The sequence below is a fragment of the Sturnira hondurensis genome, unplaced genomic scaffold (genome assembly GCF_014824575.4).
Source record: "Sturnira hondurensis isolate 20B ecotype Veracruz unplaced genomic scaffold, ASM1482457v3 Scaffold0001872, whole genome shotgun sequence".
Taxonomy (NCBI): domain Eukaryota; kingdom Metazoa; phylum Chordata; class Mammalia; order Chiroptera; family Phyllostomidae; genus Sturnira; species Sturnira hondurensis.
In genome coordinates this window covers 14,447,956-14,470,409 of record NW_028074503.1, presented here as the reverse complement: position 1 = coordinate 14,470,409, position 22,454 = coordinate 14,447,956, and the positions used below count along the sequence as shown (strand labels likewise).

Here is a 22,454-nt window from a genome sequence, read left to right as displayed (position 1 = left end):
AAATGGATATATTCCTAGAAACATACAATCTTCCAAAACTGAATCAGGAAAAATCAGAAAATTTGAATAAACTGATTACAAGTAACGAAATTGAAACAGTAATCAAAAAACTCCCAGCAAACAAATGTCCTAGACAATATAGTTTTACAGATGAATTTTACCACACATTCAAAGAAGATATAACACCTATCCTTCTCAAACTATTCCAAAAAAGTTCAAGAACAGAGGAAACTCCCAAGCTCATTTTATGACACTAGCATTATCCTAATTCCAAGATAGACAAACCAGATAGACACTACAAGAAAGAAAATTATAGGCCAATATCTCTGATGAAGATAGATGCTAAAATTTTCAACAAAATATTAGCAAACCAAATCCAGCAATACATTAAAAAGACCATATACCAAGGATGCAAGGTTGGTACAGTATCTGCAAATTAATAAATGTGATGCACTACATAAACAATATAAAAGATAAAAACCACATGATTGCAACAAAAGATGAAGAAAAAGAATTTTAAAAGTCCAACATCCATTTGTGACAAGAACTTTCAACAAAGTGGGAATAGAGGGAACATACCTCAACATAATAAAGGCCATAAAGGACAAACCCACAGCCAACATTATACTCAAGGGGCAAAAACTAAAAGCATTTTCCTTAAGATTAGGGACAACACTGGGGGACAACAGACAACACAGGGATGTCTGCTTTCACCACTCTTATTCAACATAGCACTGGAAGTTGTAGCCACAGCAATCAGACAAGAAGAAAAAATAAAAGGCATACAAATTGGAATGGAAGAAGTAATACTGGCATTATTCACAGATGACATGATACTCTATATAGAAAACTCTAAACATTTCACCAAAAAAATCAACTAGCACTGATGAATAAATTCAGTAAAGTATCAGGATAAAAAATAAATATTTAGGAATTAGTTGCATTTTTATACACCAATAATAAACTATCAGAATTGAAACTAAGAAAACAGTCCCAATTTACAATTGCATCAGAAAAATATAAAATATCTAGGAATACTATACAAGGATATAAAAGATCTGTACTCAGAAAATTGTAAGACACTGAAGAAAGAAATTGAAGAAAATACAAATAAGTTGAAGTATATACCAAGTGCATGGATAAGAAGAATTAACATCATGAAAATGTCCATACTACCCAACACGATCTATAGATTCAACACAATCCCTATGAAGATAACAGTGGCATATTTCACAGAACTAGAACAAATATACCAAAATTTTATATGGAACCACGAAAGACTGTTGAATAGCAACAAAAATCTTGAGAAAGAAGAACAAAGTTGGAGGAATCACACTACCTTATATCTAACTATACTACAAGGCCAAAGTAATCAAAACAGCACAGCACTGGCATAAAAACTTATAGATCAATGAACAGAACAGAGATCCCAGAAATAAACTCACATCTTTATGGTCAATTAATATTTGACAAAGGAGGCAAAAGCATACAATGAAAGAAAGATAGTCTATTCAATAAATGATGTGGGAAAAATTGGACAGATACCTGAAAAAAAAAGTGAAATTAGACCACCTTCTGACATCATAGACAAGAATAAATTCAAAAAGGATTAAAGACTTAAATGTTACACTTGAAGACCCTATAAAGACCCTAGAAGAAAACATAGGCAGTAAAATCTTGGACATTGCTCATAGCAATATTTTTTCTGATTTATTGCCTTGGGCAACAACAAAAAATAAACAAATGGGACTACATCAAACTAATAAGTTTTTACAAAGCAAAGGCAAGCACCAAAAAATTAAAAGACAACCCACTGAATGGGAGAACACATTCACCAATGCTACATCTGAGAAGAGGATAATATCAAAAGTTTATAAAGAATTTAACAAACAATCCAATTAAGAAGCGGGGCAAGGATCTGAATAGACTTTTCTCCAAAGAGGACATACAGATACATGGTCAACAGACATATAAAAATACTCAATGTCACTACTCATCAGAGAAATACAAATTAAAACCACAATGAGGGTATCACCTCACACTGATCAGAATGGCTATCATCAATAAATCAATAAACATGTGTTGTTGAGGCTGTGGAGAAAAGGGGACCCTCATATACTGCTGGTGGGAATGCAGACTGGTGCAGCCGCTGTTGAAAGCAGTATGAGTTTTCTCAAAAAATTAAAATTTAAAATTGACCCAGCAATTCCTCTTCTGGGAATTGATCTAAAGAAACCTGAAACACTGATTCAAAAGAATATATGTGCCCCTATGTTCATTGTAGCATGATTTACAGTAGCCAAGATTTAAAGCCATCCAAGTGCCCACCGGTGGATAAGTGGATAAAAACCCTGTGACATGTTTGCACAATGGAATACCACTCAATAGTAAAAGAAGAAAATTTCACCTTTAGTGACACCATGGATCGACCTGGATAACATTATGCTGAATGAAATAAGCCAGAGTAAGACAAATGCCATATGACTTCATTTGTATGTGGAATCGAATGAACAAAATGAACCAACAAGCCAAATAGAAACACTCATAGACACAATGAACAGATTGACAGCTGTCAGAGTGGAGGGAGGTTGGGGGGCTGAGTGAAAACAGTGAAGGGATTGAGCAAAGAAAAAAAAACCAAACTCATAGGCACAGACAACATGACGGTTATTACCAGAGGAAAAGGGGGGATGGATATTTTTTAAAAAAGAAAAGAAAGAATCAGGCAGAGACAAGAGTGTGCGGACACAGGGGCCTGTGGGAGGCCCTGCAGCGGCCCCTGGCTGTAGCCAGGGGCACTTTTCCTCTGCCCCCACCCACTCTGAGCCTCCTCTCTCTCCATGCCCCTTCCTTTCCATGTCTCCACCTCAATGCCCCCTTAGCTCACTTTCGCATAGTGGCCCTATCAGAGTGCGTCTCTCTACTGCCTAACGTTCTGGAGGCTTCTGGTCATCTCACTCAGGGGGAAGTCCCTGGTCCTGTTGTTTCCATGATGCTCCCTCCTATCTCTCCATCTTTTGCTGTAGCCCCTTGCCTCGTGGCTATTGTCCAAACACCCCTGCTCCCGCCTTTGCACTAGCTCTTCCCTCTGCCAGCACCTCCCTACACATGCCCCTGCTCATCACATCTCAGCATACGCAACCCTCTCACCCCGCCCTGTCCTGCCTGCCAACTGAGGTGGTCCTGGCTGCACCATCGCCACTTTGTTTTCTTTTACTCATGGTACAGACCACTACCTGATTGTTTCTTATTTGTCATCCACCTCTCCCCACTTAAAAGAAGAGCTCCATGAAGATGGGATTCTGTGTTTATTCCTCTCTGTGTCTCCATACCTTGCACAGTGCCTGGCCCAGAGCAGAGGCTTAGAGAGTGAATGGCTGAGTGAATGGAGCAGTACCCACAGGAGGAGTGCTGTGAGAGAGCTGGGGTGTGAGCAGTGTAAATGTCTACAATGCCAGGGTTATATATACCAGGGCCGGGGCCAGCTCCCTGCAGTCATAGGTGTAGGGGAAAGGCCCCACCTTTGAGAAATCTCCAGAAGCACAGAGGGAGCCTTGTGCTCAGGTCTTCCTTGTGGACTGGGAAGCTGGGAGAGGTTTCTTGGTGGAGAGGGAGCTTGCAATGGATCCATGAAACTGGAGGCTCCAGGTGGTGGTGGAGAGTGGGCTGCCAGCTCTGGGCCCTGGGACAGCCAGACCAAGCCTCAGCATCCTGGGAGGATGGGCCACAGGGGGGTGTGTTTAGATGGAGAGGGGGGAAGGAAACTGCACAAGGCTGGAAATGCAACTCACTCACCCTGGCCAGCTTCCAGAAAACTCTGTGCAATCAACCAGAGAAACACATTTGAGAAAACAGAATTGTAGACTAACTTTGAAGCCTTGGTTGCCATGGGAACATATCTGTAAATACTTAACTGCAAACATTAAATGACACAGGGGATGGAGTGAGAGAGCGGGAGGCAGCAGTCTCACTGCGGGAGCTGGCCACATCTGCCGGTGGCTTTCATCCTCAGCTGAGCCCGCCAACCTCCTCACTTCCTCCCAGAGTGTCTGACCTGGGTCCTCTTCCTTTTACCCATTACTCGCTCTTACTTGTCCACATGAGCTGTGAGTAGGAGGGTTCCAACAGATCCCCCAAACTCTCTGTCCCAGTTCTGCTTCATCTCTGGACTCCATACTGGGACCCTTGGACCCTCACTCCTGCATGCTTCCTAGCCCAGAGGTGACCCAGCCCCTAGCCATCCTCCCCCTCACCCAACCCCCATCCATGTCCCTGCTAATGGGTGGGTTTAGTAAAGCAACATGTAAATCAAGAAAGTCTTTGCAACAGGCATATTTAAGAGACCCAAATATTTTGTCTTAAGGAACTTACAGCCTAGATTGCTGAGTCAGGACCCACACCCCCCCACCCCCACCCCCTTGCTCTCCACTGTGCCTGCTCTGATCTGCCCTTGGTCAGGGCCAACTCCCTCTGGTCTCTTCCTGCAGGGCTCTCCAGGGGCTCCAAGGCTGCTTGGGGGCCCAGAGGGAGCTCACCTCTCTGTCTAGCCTAAACTGACCTACCTGCTCTGGTCCTGCCTAGAGAATTTTAACGTTTCTGGGTCACAGACTGGGTCCAGAAACTGAAGGAAGCTTTTCATTTCAACCATTCAATTGTGCCACAAAAGGTTAATGAGCCAGGCCCTGTGCTGAGTGTTGGGTGGTCCCTGCCCTCCCAAGACTTACAAGTTGGGGGGCGGGATGCGGGTGCAGACAGGAAGCAAGAACCCAATCAAAAACTCCAGCATGTCAGCTGGTGTTCAAGGTCAGGACAGGGCCCAGGGTGGCTGTGGCGAGACTTGTGAAGGGATGGAAGCAGGAGTGAACGGAGGATGGGGACAGGTCCTGTGTGAGGTCTTGTAGACCATTTTAAAGACTCTGGACTTTATTCAGAGTAAACGAGGGAGCCCCTGGAAGGCGCTGAGCAAAGAAGGGTCAGGCTCTGCTCGTTCTGGCTGCTGCATGGAACAGACTGCAGAAGATAAGGTGGGAACAAGGGACAGTGAGGAGGTCACTGCAGTAGCAAAGGAGAGACAGACGTGGCTCGGACTGTGATGAGGAAAACTATGGTCCTTGGAAAAGAGAGCATGTACTTGGGTTATCTTATGTACATTCTCAACTAGGCAGCCCTGGTCCTCCAACGTCCTATGGTCCTGGATTCAGAGCCCACCCTCCTGGTGCCTCACCCTAACTGCAGTGGACACCTCTCCTCCCTGGGCCCTCTGAGGGGCTGCGGCAAGCGGCTCCCTCCATCCCAGTGCAGGCCGGCCACCCTCCCCTGCTCTCCCAGGAGGAAAACAGTCAGTGGCAGAGCCACTGATGCAGGTGGCAGTGCCTGTGCCCCACACCCCGCAGGCTCTGCTGAGCGCCTGGAGAAGGCAGCAGGGGCGTGGATGAGCCAGAGGGCCCTGGGCAGCTCCCATGAATCTCACAGACATTATGCTGATGGAGAGAAGCCAGGCGTAAATGAGTATGTTATCTACGAGGTTCTAGAACAGGCTAAAACAAGCCATGCTAAACAAAGTCGGAGCCCTGGGTGCCTTTGAGGGGGTTGGAATGCTGCCGGGAAACGGTCATGAGAGAACCTTTCCGGGAAGGTGGCAATGTCTGAAAACTTGATAGGGGCCTGGGGTACATGGGGATGTGTATTAAATTACACACTTAAGTTGTACACATTTTACTATTGGTAAATATTATCTTTTTAAAAATTAGACCTCAGAAGGACAGTGTGCCCCAACTAGAAAGAGTCGGCTCCCCATCTCAGTGGGAAAACTAATTGCTCCACCCTTGTCAAATGCTCTGAGGCCCCTGCAGGCAGAGGGAACATGTCACATAAAGGGATGCATATTGAATTGTTAGAGATTCACTACAGGGATGAAGTTTGCATTTTCAAAGACAATACTAAAGACAGCATACTCCCCCAAAAAGGTGATGCTGTAGTGATGGGACTCAAGACCCCTCCGTAGGCAGAGGGCAGGGCCCTCCCAGTGCCCTCGCCCACACATCACACCTCACAGGTGATCTGCTCCTTGAGCACAGTAGGCACAGAGACTGAGAGAAAGAAAGGTTTATAATCACCCCTCCCCTTCCAGCTGCTTCTCCATTGTTCCACCCCCTTCCCCCCCACCCCAGCCTCCACCAGGCTGGTCTTCAATTCCCCTGCTCCCCTCTCCTCTTCCCCTGGCTGTTGATATCACCTTAATTGGTTTCTGGTCACAGGTCAGAGCTCTTGCAGAGTACCGTTTCAGGCCGGTGTGTTTCTCACCCTGCTCAGAAGAGGCCTGTGGGTCTATGAGAAAAGGCTGGAGAGGATCCTGCTCCCTCACACAGCTCTTGACTGGGGGTGGAGGGGCCCTTCCATCCACGATGGATTACCCTCTAGCCCTGCCCCCCGACCTGCGCAGACTGACTGAAGAAAGACTCCCTTTAAAAAGTGATGCTGGACCGTGGGTGGGGCTTGAGTCAGGGGCTGTCCCTTGAGTGGAGTATTGGTGTGGGCTGGAGCGGTCAGGGAGAACCTCCAGGGAGGGCCTGGCTGGGGGCCCACCCCTTCCTGCACTTCCTGGGTTCCTGCTCGTCCCGAATGCCCACCCGAGCCACCACCGCCAGGCAGCCCCTGGGTTTTGCTGGTGAGAGAGTCACGGGCCACTCGAAGAGAAGTTAGAAATCCCAACACATCCATCTGAATAAGTTTTATTACAGCCTGCCAGTTTAGACTAATGACTAATTCGTTGTGTAAAATACAAGCAGTGTATTTTTTTATTTTGTTAATTAATTTTCTCAAACAAAGATGAAATTTATAAAGGTGTCCAGAAATGGTGCACATTGTAAAGTCGCCTTGCAGCAGGAGATGAAATTATTACTAATATAGGATCAAATTATTACTGTATTGACTTAGTTACTTTATGACTTTGTAATGGATTTCTTCATTATTTTCCCGGGATTGTAGCATTCGTGATTGTATTAAAGTCTGTTAATCTATGCAAATATCATTAGGCACCACTAATAACTAAGCAACTTTCCTCCATTCCAGGGAATGTGCTGAGTACTTGGTCCGTGTGGTCACTTCTGGGCAGCAGAAAGGGAAGGCAGGCAGTTCCAGAAGCCAGACCCGCCCAAGGCAGAAGTGGGAACTTCAGTAGGTAGGGTGGCTTGAAGGTCTTAGGCGGCTCTCACTGCCCTCCCCGGCCCACCCCCACTGTCAGAGGAGGCCAGGAAAGGAAGTTGTCACCACTTACCTCATGCCTCTGGGTCGAGGACCGTGTTGAAATGTGCCGGGCCTGGAAAGAAAACCTCACTGGCTCAGCATCAGTCAGTGCTCTAGGACCCGCTGGGCGGCCAAGGGGAGCATAGTGGTCCCCTTGCCACGTTGGTCCAAGGGACTGGTCGGTTTTTACAAAGGTTAGAAAGAGGACTGAACCTGATGATGGATGCTGTCTGAATGGAGCTGGCCCAAACAGAATGTTCTCAGGGACACCTGTGGACCCTGGAGACCTGGGAGGGCCGGCTCCCGTGTGCTGGGGTGAGTAGAGGCAGCTGCCCTGTTAGCGGCCCATAATTAAAAGCAACTCCAAAACCCCATGGCCTCACCCACCTGTCCTCAGGTCAGCCTGCAGCTGCGGGCCCAATTATCCCATTGCCCAACAGCCGCGGGGACACCAGGTGGAGCCCCTTGCCCCGATCATAGAGCAGATCACAGCCCCCCACCAGAAAGGCCAAGGCGGGATCCCATTTTATCTTTGCTGAAGGTAGACCATGACCACACGAAGGTGTAGGGTGGAGAGAGACGCGTCTGTGGACCCAGGCTTCCTTCTCAAACTTGAGCGTTCTCAGATGAAACCTCCTTCTTAATATATGGGTTACTGTGAGTCTTCGTTCAAACAGCACTTACTGCGCATGCGTTATGTAGCAGGCACGCTGCTGGGAAAACAGCAAGCTCCTTTCCTGGCCTCCACAGAGATGCCGACCCGCGCGTTTTAACTGGGTCCTGTTGTGGGACTCGACCACTCTCACTCTCCTGGCCGTGTCCAAGGACGAAGAGCACGAGGACCAGCCTCAGGGAAGGGCAGGCACCAGGCCCAGGTTGAAGTTTTGGGGGACTCAGAATTAGAAGGAGTTTCCTGATTGTAGGTCAGGGTGCTCCCTAACCCCCCCCCCCGCCCCCCGCCATGATCCTCCCTCTGGTAGGTGACACTGGCTTTGCAGGTGAGATGGTGCCAGGCCTGGGATTCGCCAGGGCGGGTTCTGCTCCTCCGGCTCCCGCTACCCGCCTGGGGTCAGCAGCACCAGGCTTCTCCAAGTTAAGAGCCATTTTTAACATCAAAACTCCATCAGCACCACCCCTCCCCATAGATGTTTTACTTCGAGTGTCCATTGTTTGAGAGAATGCAAAATGGCAATAAGCTACCTGGAATTCAGCAGTGCTTTGAAATGAATTGCTACTTTTTACATCACAACATGCATTTGAAAAATAGTCACATCTATCTAGGAGTGAAGTGTTTCTGATGCAGTCAGCAGACAAAGCTTGAGGTGCCCGGAACCCTGGGTTCGGATGGCACCCTGGGCTATCGACCTGCTATACACAGAGAGGGAAAAGGGGCGGGTTCCCCGCAGGGGGATGGCTGCTGTAGCCCACACTCCCCACTGCCTATCACATGTGGCCCCATATGATGTCCTGTTACCATTACAACAACCACCCCGAGCCCCGAGGGCAGCCCAGCCCTCTGGCCTCCCAGCTCAGCATCAGCATTGCCCCTCCCCAGACACCCCACTTCTCCATGTCCCTCCCCTTCCCCCTCAGCCTCCAATCCCTTCCCAGCCCTGTGGCTCCTTTTCCAGCCTCAGGCACTGAAAGCCCAAAAGCTTATCTCCACCCTTTGATCACATAAGACATTTTCTGGCAAAATCAGTCCAGGTGAGGTGACAGAAGCCACCACATTTCAAAGGCCACCTAGAAGAGGGTAGTGCTGAGTCCAGAGGCCTAGAACTCAGAGGATGGAATTCAAGGCTGGAGGGCAGGACATGTGAGTCATACGCTACTTTGTACATCAGAGCAAGTGTGACACAGCCAGCGAGATACCAGCATTAATCCCACTGTACTGCTTACTGCCGGGTGAGCTGGAGCCTGTCACTCAGCCTCTCTGAGCCTCAGTTAACTCATCTGTCAAATGGGGGTACAATCATGTTATATTGAAGCATGGTAGTGAGAAGTGGGCAGAGTGTGTGGAAGTGTTCCGCTGGCACAGAACTGGTGGGCAGGACACCCAAAAGGAGGGCAGCCAGCACCATCCCCTGCCAAACCGTCTGGCTGCCCCAGAGCAAGGACTGGCAGGAGTGCAACAGCCAGCCAGTGGGGTCTCCACCCGCTCCTCTTTCGCTCCCCGGCATGCCTGCTCCGGGCAGAGTGGGCCCCCCGTGTGTGGTGTCTCCATCCACCCCTCTCCAGGTGGTGGGAGGGTGTGTCTTGCTGTTCAGCAAGATTCCTTGTACACAGGCACCAGTGTTGAGTTAAATTCTTTGCATTTCTCCTCTGTCTCCCATGCCAGGTTTCCTTCCTCATTCCCATCCCTCCCTGCCCAAACCTTCCCAGAAAAGAAGGCAAGACAATGCTCTCTCAGAGCCTGTGTCCCCCACTCTCATGAGGCCCCACCCTGGGCACACACTTCACGCTCCACACTGTCTCCCTCTGCCAGGCCCCAGCCTGCTCTGCGCCTCCACAGCGGGGCCACTGCAGTCACAGTTCAGAAGCCCTGTTGCTTAGGAATCAGGTCTACTCTTTGTACCTCCCAACCCTATACCTTGCACATAGTTTGCTGAGCAAATGCATGGCTGATCTGTGAATAATAGAAGTGGTACAGAGTTGGCAGGAAGGTTTCTGAAACACAGAATTTGCCTCTTGCTGCCATTCTGTAAACTGAACTTCATGGGAACCAAATACTGCCAACCCCTTTGAATGACAAGAGCAGGCTCTCCGGTCAGTCGTTAGCGATGCCAGCCACACACCAACAGTTAATATGCTGCCACCCTGCGAAACAGTTTGTTCTCTCGGGGAAACTGACACTCCCCTCACAATCTCATTAGTCATTAGAAATAATAACATCTTGCAAATTGGACAGTCCCTTCCAGTTCCCAGAGCCGCGTGCTCTCTTGAGCTCACAAGAGCCTCTCGACCATCTGGTCTGGTGAGCAAACCAGGGGGTACCTTCTAAATGGGGGAGGAGAACTCAGAAGCCAGGCCACCTGTGTTCAAGTCCTGGTCCTGCTGCAATTAGGTCTGGGACCTCCAGCAAGTTGGCAAACTTCTCTGTGCCTCAGTTTCTTCATCTGTAAAATGGGAGTGACAGCAGTGCCCACCTCATGAAATCACAGTACTCTGAGCAGTGCTCATCCCGTGGTGGGTGAGTGCTCAGGATGAGTCAGCTCGCGCTGTCCTCTCTGAGGGCACGGACCCCAACAGAGGGCGTGAATGGATGACTCTGTGTATACCATATGGGCTAACACCTGCCATCGAAATGCAGGGGCCAGCCCAGCCTATCCCAGCCCCAGAACCAGCTTGCTCTGTAAGGTTGGAGTGCATGGCCTGGCCATTGAAGAGCATGCACCTACGGGGGAGATGGGCAGGCCTCTGCCCAGGAAGGGAGGTCCTCCATAGGCAGAGTTGGGGTTCAGAAGGTATCCTGACCTGCCTGCAGGCTCAGGGAAACATCAAAGAGAAGCTTCACGAGTCTACACAAACCAGCCCCACTGTATCTCCTACCTTAACCACAAGCCCACCAGACGTGTGGGTGTTCGGGGACCTGAGTTGAAAGAGAAGTGGGTTTAAGAGAGGTGTTGAGCAGAGCAGGGTTCATTGTTCTTCTGAGAGCCAGCACCCCAACAGGAGTAGGAGGCCACGACTAGTTTTCTGACCTTCCGCATTTAGACTTCAGGTATCTGAAGTCCTCAGAAATGTCTTGGCCATCCATCCATCCACACTCACCTATCAGTATTTATGTACCAGTGATCATAAATCTATCTGCTTCCTGCCATCATTTTTCTCTCATCTGTGTATCATCCAACATTTAATCTGGATATCTAGCATCTATTAATCATGTCTGCCATCCATTTATCTCTGTCTACCTATACTCCCTTATCAGTCTTGAGTTAATACTGTGTGTACTTAAGCATGGGCTGTCTGAGTTCCCTGTGGAAGGGTGGGGGCAGCAGCGACTCCAAGAGGCCGAGGGAGGCTGGAACAAAGATGGATAGGAAGGAAAATGGAAGGCTGGTGAAAGAGGAGCCTGGGACTCTTCTTCTCAGAGCAGGGCTGGCCCGATGGATAGAGGGGAGAGCGTACAAGACAGAGAAGGAAAAGGAGGAAGCCTGCAATACCATTTGAGGGGTGAGCCTTGTGCCGACCCAGACAATTCCTTCCCGGGTACCTCTCCAAATTAAGATAATGTCTTTCCAGAATGACCTGTGAGGGATGGAGGCCTGTCCAAGCTCCATGTCAGGGAAGGTGGGTGCAGAATCCCACAGTCTGAAGGGCTGAGCTTCTGTGGGCAGGCTGAGGGCCGGAGAGGCAGTGCCTGAAGAGAGGGCAGGGCAGCCTGGAGAGGACCCGTCACGGCTGTTCTCAGCCCTGGCTGTGTGTTGGTATCACCCAGTAGCTTTCAAAAAATTAAAAAAAAACACACACCGGCGGCTGGGCTGCTGACCAGTCAGTATCCCAGGGGCCAGCCCTTGGCATCTGTGTTTTCAGAAGCCCTCGGGCGATTGTAATAGCAGCCAGGACCCAGGACCACTCTCTTATAAGATCCAAGTCTCCACTGTTGTTCTCAGACGGAGTTCCAAAACAGAAGAAGCAACCTTTAGTGTTCTAGGGTGGGACTTGGGCTCTGGGCAAGGCAGGGCTCTCCAGGGGGCCCCTGAGGCCACCTCCTCTGTGCTTCCTCAGAGGCTAGTGGGGCTTCTGCCAGGGAGTTTAGGAAGTGGCATCCCCGCTTTGGGTCAAACCGCAGGAAGCTGGGCCAGGTGACCTTTGAAGACCTCACCCCCCCGGGTCCCCAGAAATCCTCACTACAGTGTCTGAGGTTGGGAATAGGCTTGGTGGCTGCAGCCTCTGGGTTCAAGTGTGACTCCTGCTGTGATACACTAGCAATGTTGGCCCCAAGGAGCGTGGGCTTCCCCAGGTAGATGGGCAGCAAGCTGTTAGGAGCTGGCGTTCCACTCTCCACCCTCGTCTCACAAGAAGAAAAGTCTACCACTGCCCCCCACCCAGTGTTAAAAATGGGCCATGGGTCCGAGGGTCAAGAGGTCTGCCTGGCCCCCTGGCCCTGCATCCTGTCTCTGACCCATGACCACCCACTCTCTCCATGAGGCTGTGGGAAGTTGGGCCACAGCTGGGAGGATCTTCGGCCAACATGAAGGGCAGCCTGTGGCTAGGCCTAGAGTTTGGTCTCTGGTGGGTCGCTTGCTGTGGGTAGATCCTTATAACCGTAACTCTGCAGCTGCACCACTCAGCTTAGAAGCCCTCAATCCATGGTTAATAGAGACGAGCTGCTCTAACTGGGCCTTTTATTTCTTCCCCAGTGCTGGGGCTTCCTTGACTAGATTCTCTGCTCTGTCAGTGAGATGTGTTTAATGGCATTCTGTGGTCTCTCCTCCTCTTGCACTCCACCCCCACTGCCCCTGCCCACCACAGTGGACCACCCTGCAGAATAAAGTTCTGTTTTGTCTGTCTCCTTGAGATCTGAGGACAAACTGGCCATAATTTATGCTCCTGCATAATATAAAGGAAAAAAACACTCCATTGTGCTATAGATTATCCTGCGATGGGTGAAAGACTGGAGTGTGCAGAAACCCCACTAGACAACAGGGTTCGGCTGCTGAGAAGTCCCCACAGAACCCCGTGCACCGTGCGCCTGGTAAGGACAATGCAGCAGATCACACGTATAATCAGTTACCTGGAGAGTTGGCAGAGCACCACTACCCCTACAAGAGGTGACTTCTACTAGAGCCACAGCTATATCCCAGGTTCCAGCTGGGAGGCCTCGTGCAGATTCACCAGTGTGAGGGTCAAGGGTCAGAGGGCCCAAGAGGAAGGCAGACAGGGGTGTGGGTGTGGCCTCTCCGGACCCCTTACTGTTACCGAGCCTTCAGGGCTCAGCTCTTGCCCAGCTCAGGGCCAGCATTCCTGCAGAGTGCATGAGATGAGGGTACAGGGGCCATGCATGGCCCCCAAGGTGGTGACAGTGCCAGTCCTCTCTCCCCCCAGCATGCTGCAGGCTCCTGGGGACTTGGAGCCACCCCTGTGCTCTGGGAAGCCAGCAGGGAGCTGCCAGGGTGGGGATAGGTCTTACAGGGGATTCTGCCAGCAGGTTTGACTTCCAGTGTAGTGAAGAGAGAAGACGCTGCTGTTTAGGCCCCGGGGAGAGGAAGGCCTGGGGACTCATCAAGAAAGAGCTTTGTTGGTCACCCAGAGGACTTCAGGGCAGCTGGGTTTTGAGTAGAGGGGTGAGTGAGACTGAAGGGGGCTCATGAGGTGCGCCTGGGCTCCCCGGGCACACAGGACTCCACAGGGCCCGCAGATGCCCCGGCCATTCCCCCTGCTGATCTCTAAACCAAACCCTGGCCCTTGCAGAACAGTGGTGTTACTCAGCCTTTGCCAGTCGTCTGTGCTGGGCTGCAGGGGTGGAGGGAGGAGAGAGCACTCGAGGCCTCCGAGTAGCGCCATCTTTCACCAGGAAGAAGGGTGACCTGGGAGCTCAGCTCGGGTCACCACTCTGGGGCGAACCCTGGCTTCTCCAGTGATGAGGTGTGTATTCTCGGGGAAGGTACTTAACTTCTCTGTGCCTCAGTTTCTTCATTTATGCAGTGAAAAGAATAAAGTAACCACTATCCCTGTAAAGTGCTTACCTTGGCGAGGTCCCAGTAAGTGTTCCGTAAACGAGAATCGTGATGGTTTTTATTATTGCCATTATAACCCCCTCCTGGAGTAAGCGAGTCAGAGCTTGGGGTGGGAGTCAATCTGACTGGTGCTGCCTGGGGGCAGTGGAGATTCTGTGATGTGGGAGCTGTGTCCCACCAGCTGTCATTACGAAGGGGCTGGAGTGACCCTGAGAAGCGTGGGCTGGTGCTATGACTTAGGGAGCTAGGCTGAACCAAGGGAAGGCAGGATGGGCAGTGAGAAAGGGCACGGGATGGGGGCGGGGTCTGGACTCAGGGTCTGAGTTCCAGGCCACGCTTCCAGGGGTCAAAAGCAAGGGTCAAGACCTTGGGCCTTGATGGGTGTGTTTAGAACATGGTGAGTAGGAGAACAAGAAAGAGGGAAGGTATGTGTGTGTGCCCTTCACACCACTTGCCCTTTCACACTCCCTGCTCTTGCACACGCTGCTCCCTGACCTGGGACGCCCCTTGTCTTCCCCACCCCCTGCCCTTCATTCCTCGGGGTCCAGCTCAAGCCTTTAGCCCCCTCTCCACCTCACCCTCACCCCCTGTGCCCACAGAGCTCGTCACTCCAGGCTCTCTGCCCACACTGGCTGATGGCTCCTCATCTTCAGGGGACACTCATTTTCTGCTTTCTGAGGATGTCTGCAGTTCAGTGCCCTGCAGATGTCTAAGACACAATCTCTGAGACAAGAGGAGGAAGAGCAAGTGAAGATGCCTAGGGCAGGGGTGTGCATTGAGTCTTCCTGAGATAGCAGGGAGATCTACAGGTGTGGAGCAGAGGAACGGAGGGGTTGGTGGGGAAGCGGAGTATGAGGTGCCTGCATAGCCCCTTGCAGGCCATTAAAAGAGGGGCTTGTTCTCAGGGAGATGGGAGCCACTGTGCAGTTTGAGCAGGAGATAGATAAGATCTGCCTTGGATTTAACGGACCCTTCTGGCTTCTGGGTGAAGAGCAGAGAGCAGGAGCCTGGGTGGGTGTCAGGAGACAGCGAGGAGGTGACTCTCATGGCCTGGGCCCAATCCTGAAGTGTTTGGAAGGCAGAGCTGGCTGCAAGAATGCAAGTGACGGGGCGGGGCGGGGGAGGGGGGGGACACACACACATCTGGTCCTACCAGGGACCAGACGTGTCCTCCGGTTTCCTGCCTCCTCCACACCCAACTTCAAACAGACTCTGCAGGGAGCTCTGCAGATCAAGGCCTGGCTCCACCTCCCCTGGGGGGCAGAGCAGCTGAGGGTCCTCATCTGCGTTCCTGGTGGAGAGGGAGCCCCATCTCAGCCCCCAAATGCCTCCGCATCCCCGGCTGCCTTTGACCTGGTTTGATGTCTCCTTCAGCCTTCTTCCCAGGCAGGGGGGCTTCTGTCCCTGCTGTGCCCTGGCTCTGGCTCTGGTCCTGGCTCTGAGACTGTGTGTTGTGAGGACAAAGTGGGGATGTCACTCCTGTACTTACTGGTTGCTTTGTGACCCATGTCCCAGGTGAAGGAGTGCTCTCAGAAAGGGAGCTGGCCTGACCACAGAGCTGTGGAGGGATCTGAATCCGGGCCCTTTACCCTGGTGTGGATGAAAATGCTGGAGACTGCCCAAACCAACCAGAATGAGCCAACCTCTGGTTCCCAAACACAAGGGGCGGGGCCTGTGGACCCCTAACCCCATCCGCTGCTCTCCTGCTTGAAAGGCAGGACTGAGACAGTGTGCTGCCCACCTAGGGAGTGAGGCAGGGCATGGAGGAGGTGGAGGAGGGCTCCAGACCAGGGGTGGGAGGGTCAGCAACATGGAAAATGGCACAGATTTAAATTCAGATAATCAGTTTGATCCCTACTGGGCCCTTAGGAGCCATGGGTGCTTGATGGGTCTGGATAAGGACAAGGTGTGGGAAATGGCACTTGGTGGAGCTCTGTGACTTCAAGGGAAATGTCTATTGTTTTGGATAAATCCAGGTAGACCTTCTAGAGGAGGGTGGGGAGCACCTCACTGGTCCCCGAAACGCTGTCAGTAGGTCGGGGAGGGGCACAAAGGAAAGCCTGGCTTCTCAGGCTGGCCTGGGAAGGGCATGACTTGGTTTGGTCCAGTGTTCCTGGGTGTCAGCTCCACCCCCTGGGGGCCGGGGGGCCGGGTAGGCACCCACATCTACCAGCTGGCGCTCCTATGGGTGAACAGTAGGAATATCTGTAACCAGCACAGTGAGTGTGAAAACCTCACATACCTCAACTCGTTTAATCCCTCTACAGTCCTAAGAGGGGTGTGTGACTATTCTCCCCTCTTACAGATTTGACACACAGCCTCAGTTACTGTTTATAAGATGCCACCCACCTCCCTCCACCCCCAACCCCTCCTGCCCAGTCGGTGTGCCTCTCATCCCCTTTAGCTGAAGGTTCTTTCTGAGCCACAATGAAGTTTTGGAGAAGGAACAGTTTCTCCCTGGTCAGGTTCACTGTCTGTGGGCCCTGGGACACCAAGGTCATCTCCAGGGAGAGTAGATGGTCCCTGGATCCAGGAGGTGCCCTGGGAAGTCCCCTAAGACACGCACAGGGGTCCTGAGAGGCCAGCACTCTGGGCTCCAGGCTCTGCCAGCAGCTGAGGGGCAGAGGTGCATAGGGCCCCTGAGGCTCTGGGCTCAGGTCATGTTCTGCCCACCCCAGAGGCCAACAGCTCAAAAGCAGGAGAGAGGCCACAGCCCTCAAAGCCATTTATTCCCCATCCTGGCCCCTGGCCTCTGGGTTCTCCCTCGCTCAGATCCCCGCACACACCCCCCTCAGCAGCTGGAGGGAAGAGAACAGTAAAAGTCTATCGCAGCCATAAAAGGCATTAACCATCTGAGCACTCGTCCACTGTGCCCCAGCAGCCGTCTCTCCTTAAGCAGGAAATATTGTTTAATGCCGATGGTAATGAGCGAATCAAATTTTGGAAATTAAACCGGAATTTGAGCATTAGCGCCAGGGCGCTGGCATTTGGCAAGTCAAGCCGGGCTGCCGCGCCCCGCCTGCCCCTCTCAGGGGCCCTCGGACCCTGTGCGGCCCCTAAGATGCTGCCTGCCCATGGTGGTGGTGGTGGGTCGGAGATGGGGGGACCCAAGGCACCACCCTGAAGTTTCCCTCATGGGGCCCATCCTAAACCTGCAGGGGACGCCCTGTTTCTCTGTTTTCTGGGCTCCCACTTTCTTTCATTGTTTTAAATCCTCACCCAAGGATGTATTTATTGATTTTAGAGAGAGAGGAATTATGATGTGAGAAACTTTGATTGGTTACCTCCCGTGCACACCTCAACTGGGGATCAGGGATTAAATCCGCAACCTATGTAAATACCCTGACCAGGGATCCAACCTACAGCCTTTTGGTGTATGGGGTGAGGCTCTGAACCGCTGAGCCACCCCGGACAGGGCCACGGTTCTCTTTGTAAAATGCAAAGCCTTGCAGCCAGAGCACCATTTTTCCCAACAGCCTGAGTGAGGGAGCGTAGGAACCTTTCTCCTTAGAGGGAGTAGATCCCACTGCCTGTCGTAAGCACCTATGGCTCCCCGGGTGGTGGCACCCAGTGCTATTCATAGATTGGGAAACTGAAGCTCAGAGCTCGATTGAGGTTCTGGGAAAATGAAAGAGTGGAGGCCAGAGGAACAAGATATGTGTGTGTTGGTGGGAGAGGGAGCTGGCAAAAGGCTGGAAGAGGGGGCTGGAGAGGCAAAGGCGAACTTCTGCAGGAACCCCTCTTGCAAGCTCTGCCACAGGCAGGGGCTGCTCGAGGGCAGGTGAAAAGAGCAGCCGGAGGGGCCCTTCCACCTTTGGAACTGTGTTCTAATTCTGGTGTGGGCCTGGAGGCCCCAACACCTGATCCCTGGATACTATAACTCCAGCCCAACTCCTCTGGGAAATCTTCAGGGTGTACCCACGTCCCCTCCCTCTCTGCCCCCTGAGGAGCTTTTGCACGTGACCACCAGGACTGGCTGTGTTCCATAATGGGAAGGGGGTCGGGGGCTCTGTGGCAGAGGCTCTGGGGCCAAAGACTGGACTCTCCAGGGATCTGAGAACCATGCACTGCACCCCGCACACACATGTCCATTGTAAGAGTAACTCCTCCCCCGAAAAAAGAAAACCCAGAAGGGCCCCTGAGAAATATCTCAGACTCTGTTCGGCCAAGTCCCAGGTACAGAGTAAGTGCTCAATAAATGCTGAAGGTTGACCAGAGGGTAGACACAGGAGGGGTGACAGGTGCTCTGGTCCAGTCCCCACTCGGGTAGCTATAAATACCTTCACCTGACTTAACTGGGTACTTTTTTCACCCTTTATTTTATTGTCTTCCCCCATCCACAGCTCCTTAGTGAGTGAGGGCGTAGGGGAGTGTAGGCTATGCCCACTGCCCAGCAGTGGTAGCAGGACATCTGGGCACAGGGCGCTCAGTTGCCCTTTCTGCATTCAGGCAGGGCTGGGACTAGTGGGTGCCTTCTGTTGCCCAGCCCTCTGGGGCAACACACTCCCGCTCCCCAGAACCCCAGGTGTTCCCTCAGCCCTGCAGATGCAGGCACTCACATTTTAAAGGAGCGGGAAGGCAGCAGCACGTAGTAATAGGGTCAGGGAGTGGAGAGACCCTGGGAGACCGGGCTTAGCCTGAATCCCAGAGGTGCAGCCGGGAGCTCCCTTTCTGCCCCAACTTCCTTATTTAAAAGGGTGGGGCCATTGGTGTTTTCTGGGGTCCTGCCCAACTCTGCCATTCTGCAGCCTTATTCCCCCTGGGGAGGGCACACCAGTTCTGGGAGCCATGGTGTGGCAGTGCTGCTGGCCTTCGTCTTGTTTGGGAACTTGTTTCTTGTGGATGGCCCATCTCCCCATCTGGATGTCAGCTCCAGTGAGCAGAATCACCTTTCTTGTCACCACCTTAGACACAAGGCTTGGCACGGTGTCCGGACAGAGAAGGTGCTCAGCCAATGGTTGTTCAATGACTGCAGCAGCCTGATGGCCAGTGCTTTCCTTGGCCAGCCACTGGGCTTGGCCCCTGGAGTCGGAAACGGAGCATAGTTCAGCCTTTTGCCCTAAGCTGGGCTCTGTTGAGGAAGGATACAGGGCTTTAAACCAGCCTCCACTTGCTCACCACATGTCTGGGCCCCGAGAAGCCTCAGCAATCTGCTACCCAGAGGTGTCTTCCAACCCTGGCTCTGAGATCTCTCCTGTCCCCACCTCCCTTCAAGGTGGCCTGCATGGCCCAGTTCCACCAGCACCTGCCTGAATATCTCCTGGGAGAAGCAGCGACACCCTTACACCCTGGGTTCAGGCAGAGGGCTCAAGGGGGAGAGTGACAGCACCATAGCCTTGCCATCACCCAGGGACACCTGGCACCAGGCAGGGGGGACACCTGGCACTCAGTCTCTGGGTTGTGCTCAGAGACTGCTCAGCATGTCCCAGGAGGGCGGGGTCTGTGTCCATGTTGGAGGGAATGGGAACCAGCTGAGGAAACTGAGCTATTCTCCAAGACTCTCACTAGGTTGGCATCAGGTCCAAGACACCAGCCAAATGGTGCCTTTGCTCATCTGACACAGCCCATTGGGAACACGGCCAGAGGGGGAGGAGGGCACAGGGGGTGGGAAGGCTGGGGGAGGTTGTCCATATCCGATGGTCAGCCACAGCCTGAGTCTGGTCCAACCTGTTCTTCCTAGTTCTACCCCCCGAACCTGTGCCAGATGTGGACCCTCGGACTCTGTCTCCTTCTCAATTCGGGGCAGGGCAAACAGAGAACCCTGAGTAATGGTTGTCACCAATGTCATTACTGCTGGCCTGGCTCTATCCCTGCAGCATTTCTGGGAAGGCATGCACCCACCACATGAGAAGGCCCTAATTATTCTAGTTTTATAGATCTAAAATCGGGGGTGGGGAGCCGCTGTGCAGCTGGAATGCAGGGCTGCTGGGGTCTGAGCCAGGGCACCTGGGCCCAGAGGAGGACATCTGCCCTCGGACTCAGGGTCCTTCCAGCGCCTGGTCTGAAAGACAAGGCTTAGCATCATCCACCCAATGACAAAAGCCAACTGGAAATGAAGAGGGCGCAAAATGAATTCATTTGAGGATTTCAGAAACAAACCAACCTGTGCGTTGGGTGGGGTCACCCAGGAACACCTGGAAGAAGTGAGGCCAGAGCCTGGGTTCTGCGGTTTCTAGCAGCCTTCCAGAAGGAAGGGCGGCTGTGGCTTCCCTAGGAAAATCCAGCCAGGCAGGGAGTGGGAAGCAGGCCCGCTTCACCTAGAAAGTTTTCAGGAAGGAAGGGCTCAGGCCTAGAACTGAGAACTGCATAGGAGAGGGAGATTTCAGGGGAGGGGAAGAAGGAACTGGGGGGTGGGGGGGACCTAGCAAAAGGAAAGTGGCTGGATAGAAAGGCACACGTGGATGAATTTTAATGCAATCAGAAGGCTGTCATAATGATAATAAAGGAATACATTCAGACATCAGGAGAGAAGGCTCCCGCGGCAGTCCCAGCATGTAAATGAGGCGCGGGCTGAGGAGGGGCCTTCTCTTCCCTTCCTTTTTCCTTCCCCTGGGGAACAATTTGTTAGCCGGAGGGCCTGGTACTAGCAGGGGGCGGTTTTCACTTCTCTGTCTTTCTGAATGGGAGCCTCTAAAAAACACTGGGGGTGGGGTTTGGGGTGGGGAGCCCTGTTCTGAGCCTGGGGAGGAGTTTGAACTGCTCTGCTGAAGGCTTTAAAAGCTCCCAGTTCATTTCATGTAAAGTGTTGTTGTTGCTTCTGGGAGTTAAACACAAGCCCTCCCACCTTCTCTCCTCCATCTCTGCTCTCTTCTTCTGCTGGTCTCTGCTAGTTTTTGTTTCAAATTCTTTTTACTCTGTCCATCTTCACCATCTTCCCTCCCTCTCTGCTCCTAACTCCATCTCCTGCCATCCCTCCCCAGCTTCACCCCTTTCCTCTGTCTCTCTTGTGGTTTCCCAGTCTCTGCTCCCTCAGCCCAGAGCCTGGGGTTGGTGAGCCCCGGAGAGAAGGCAGGGGTGTGTCCAGCCCAGCCACAGTCTGGCTAGCCTCGTTGAGCAGCCCAGGCTGGGGCAGGGAGCAGGGTCAGGCCTCCCACCAGTGGTGGAGGTCCAAGCCTGTATGCTCTGACCCAGAAGTAGTAGCGGAACTGGCAATGATGCCCTGCAGGGTAAGGAAGGACTCGGCACCTGGGGCCACCTCACCACTGCTAACCTGCCCAGTGCGGAGTGCTCTGGTGAGGGGCACCAGCCGAGCAGCAGTTAGGGCTTCCTGAGGAGGAAGACTCTGGGGTGGCTTGTGAAGGAGTGCAGGGGCCCAGAAGTTTCCTCTGCTTTGCTCCAGACACCAGGATGGCCCCTCAGCTCTATGTGAACTCTCCCAGCACTGTGGGCTAGGGGGACTCTGGGGAAGGAGGTACCAATGACCTTGAATACAGAGGGACATGTCCCCAGAGTGCCCCTGCCTTCAGAGTAAACTATAAATACATGACTGGTCGAAGCTTGGGGCGGAGGTGCATTTCTGCAGCCTTAGCTATGTGCACCTGTGTGTGCCAGTCTTTCCCTGTTGGCACACACCTAGTGAGCGCCTGTGTGCTGTCACCACAGGGCCCCCTGTTCCAGCTGCTGTGGCTGCGTAACGACTTAGCCCCACAGTGAGGGGTGTAGTACAACCCTTTATTATGCTCTCAGATTCCGTGGGTCAGGAATTCACGCAGGACACAGTGTGGAATGCCCGTCTCTGCTCCAGGATGTCTGGACCTCAGCTGGAAAACTCAAAGGCTAGGGGCTGGGATTATCTGAGGACTCATTCATGTCCATGTCTGGTGGCTGATGTTGGCTGTCAGCTGGGGGCCTGGATCCTTTAATGCGTGCACTGACAGTAGTTTATGCATCACAACATAGTGTCTGGCTTCTACAGGGCAAGCATCCCCAAAAGAGAGAACTGAGTGGAAGCTGATCCCTTTTATGACCTGAACTTGGAAGTCAGCTGGCATCACTTCAGCTCCTCTTGATTGGTTAGAGCAGTCAGAAGCCCCACCCAGATTCAAGGGAAGGGAACATAGACCCCACCTCTCAGCAGGAGGCAGGAAGTCACATTGAAATAAGAGCTTGTGAGGCAGGAGATCTTTTTGAAGCCACAGTTGATACAGATCCACACAACTCAGTGTGGTCTCTTGCAACCTAAACACATAGCTGAGTTATGGCAATAAGCTGCTCGGTACTCAATGTGAGTGTAGGGGAGCTGTGCTGGGAGCCCCGTCCTCAGAAACAAGCTGTCCAAACATGCCCAAGGCTGAATTTTGCAGCAAGAACAGATAGAAAGGCCCGACCAAGGAGGTAAAAACATGTGAGGTAGAAAGGAGATGTGTCCCCGGGGAATGGCATAGAGCATGCACTCATTCCATCACTCTGTCCCGAGGGCCTACTGTGTGTCCGGTACTGCTGCTGGAGTAGAGGCCTGGTCTCTTCCCCAGGAGTATAATGGGGTGGGGGAGAGGGGTCAGTGGCAGGGAGCTAGGCAGAAGCCAACAA

General features: G+C 52.3%; 1 protein-coding gene across 45 annotated transcripts in view; it reads left to right on the top strand.

Annotated features, from left to right (window-relative positions):
- Positions 1 to 22,454, top strand: part of CELF4 (CUGBP Elav-like family member 4) — a 292,825-nt gene that overhangs the window by 241,060 nt on the left and 29,311 nt on the right. The gene's annotated exons all lie outside the window — the stretch shown is intronic.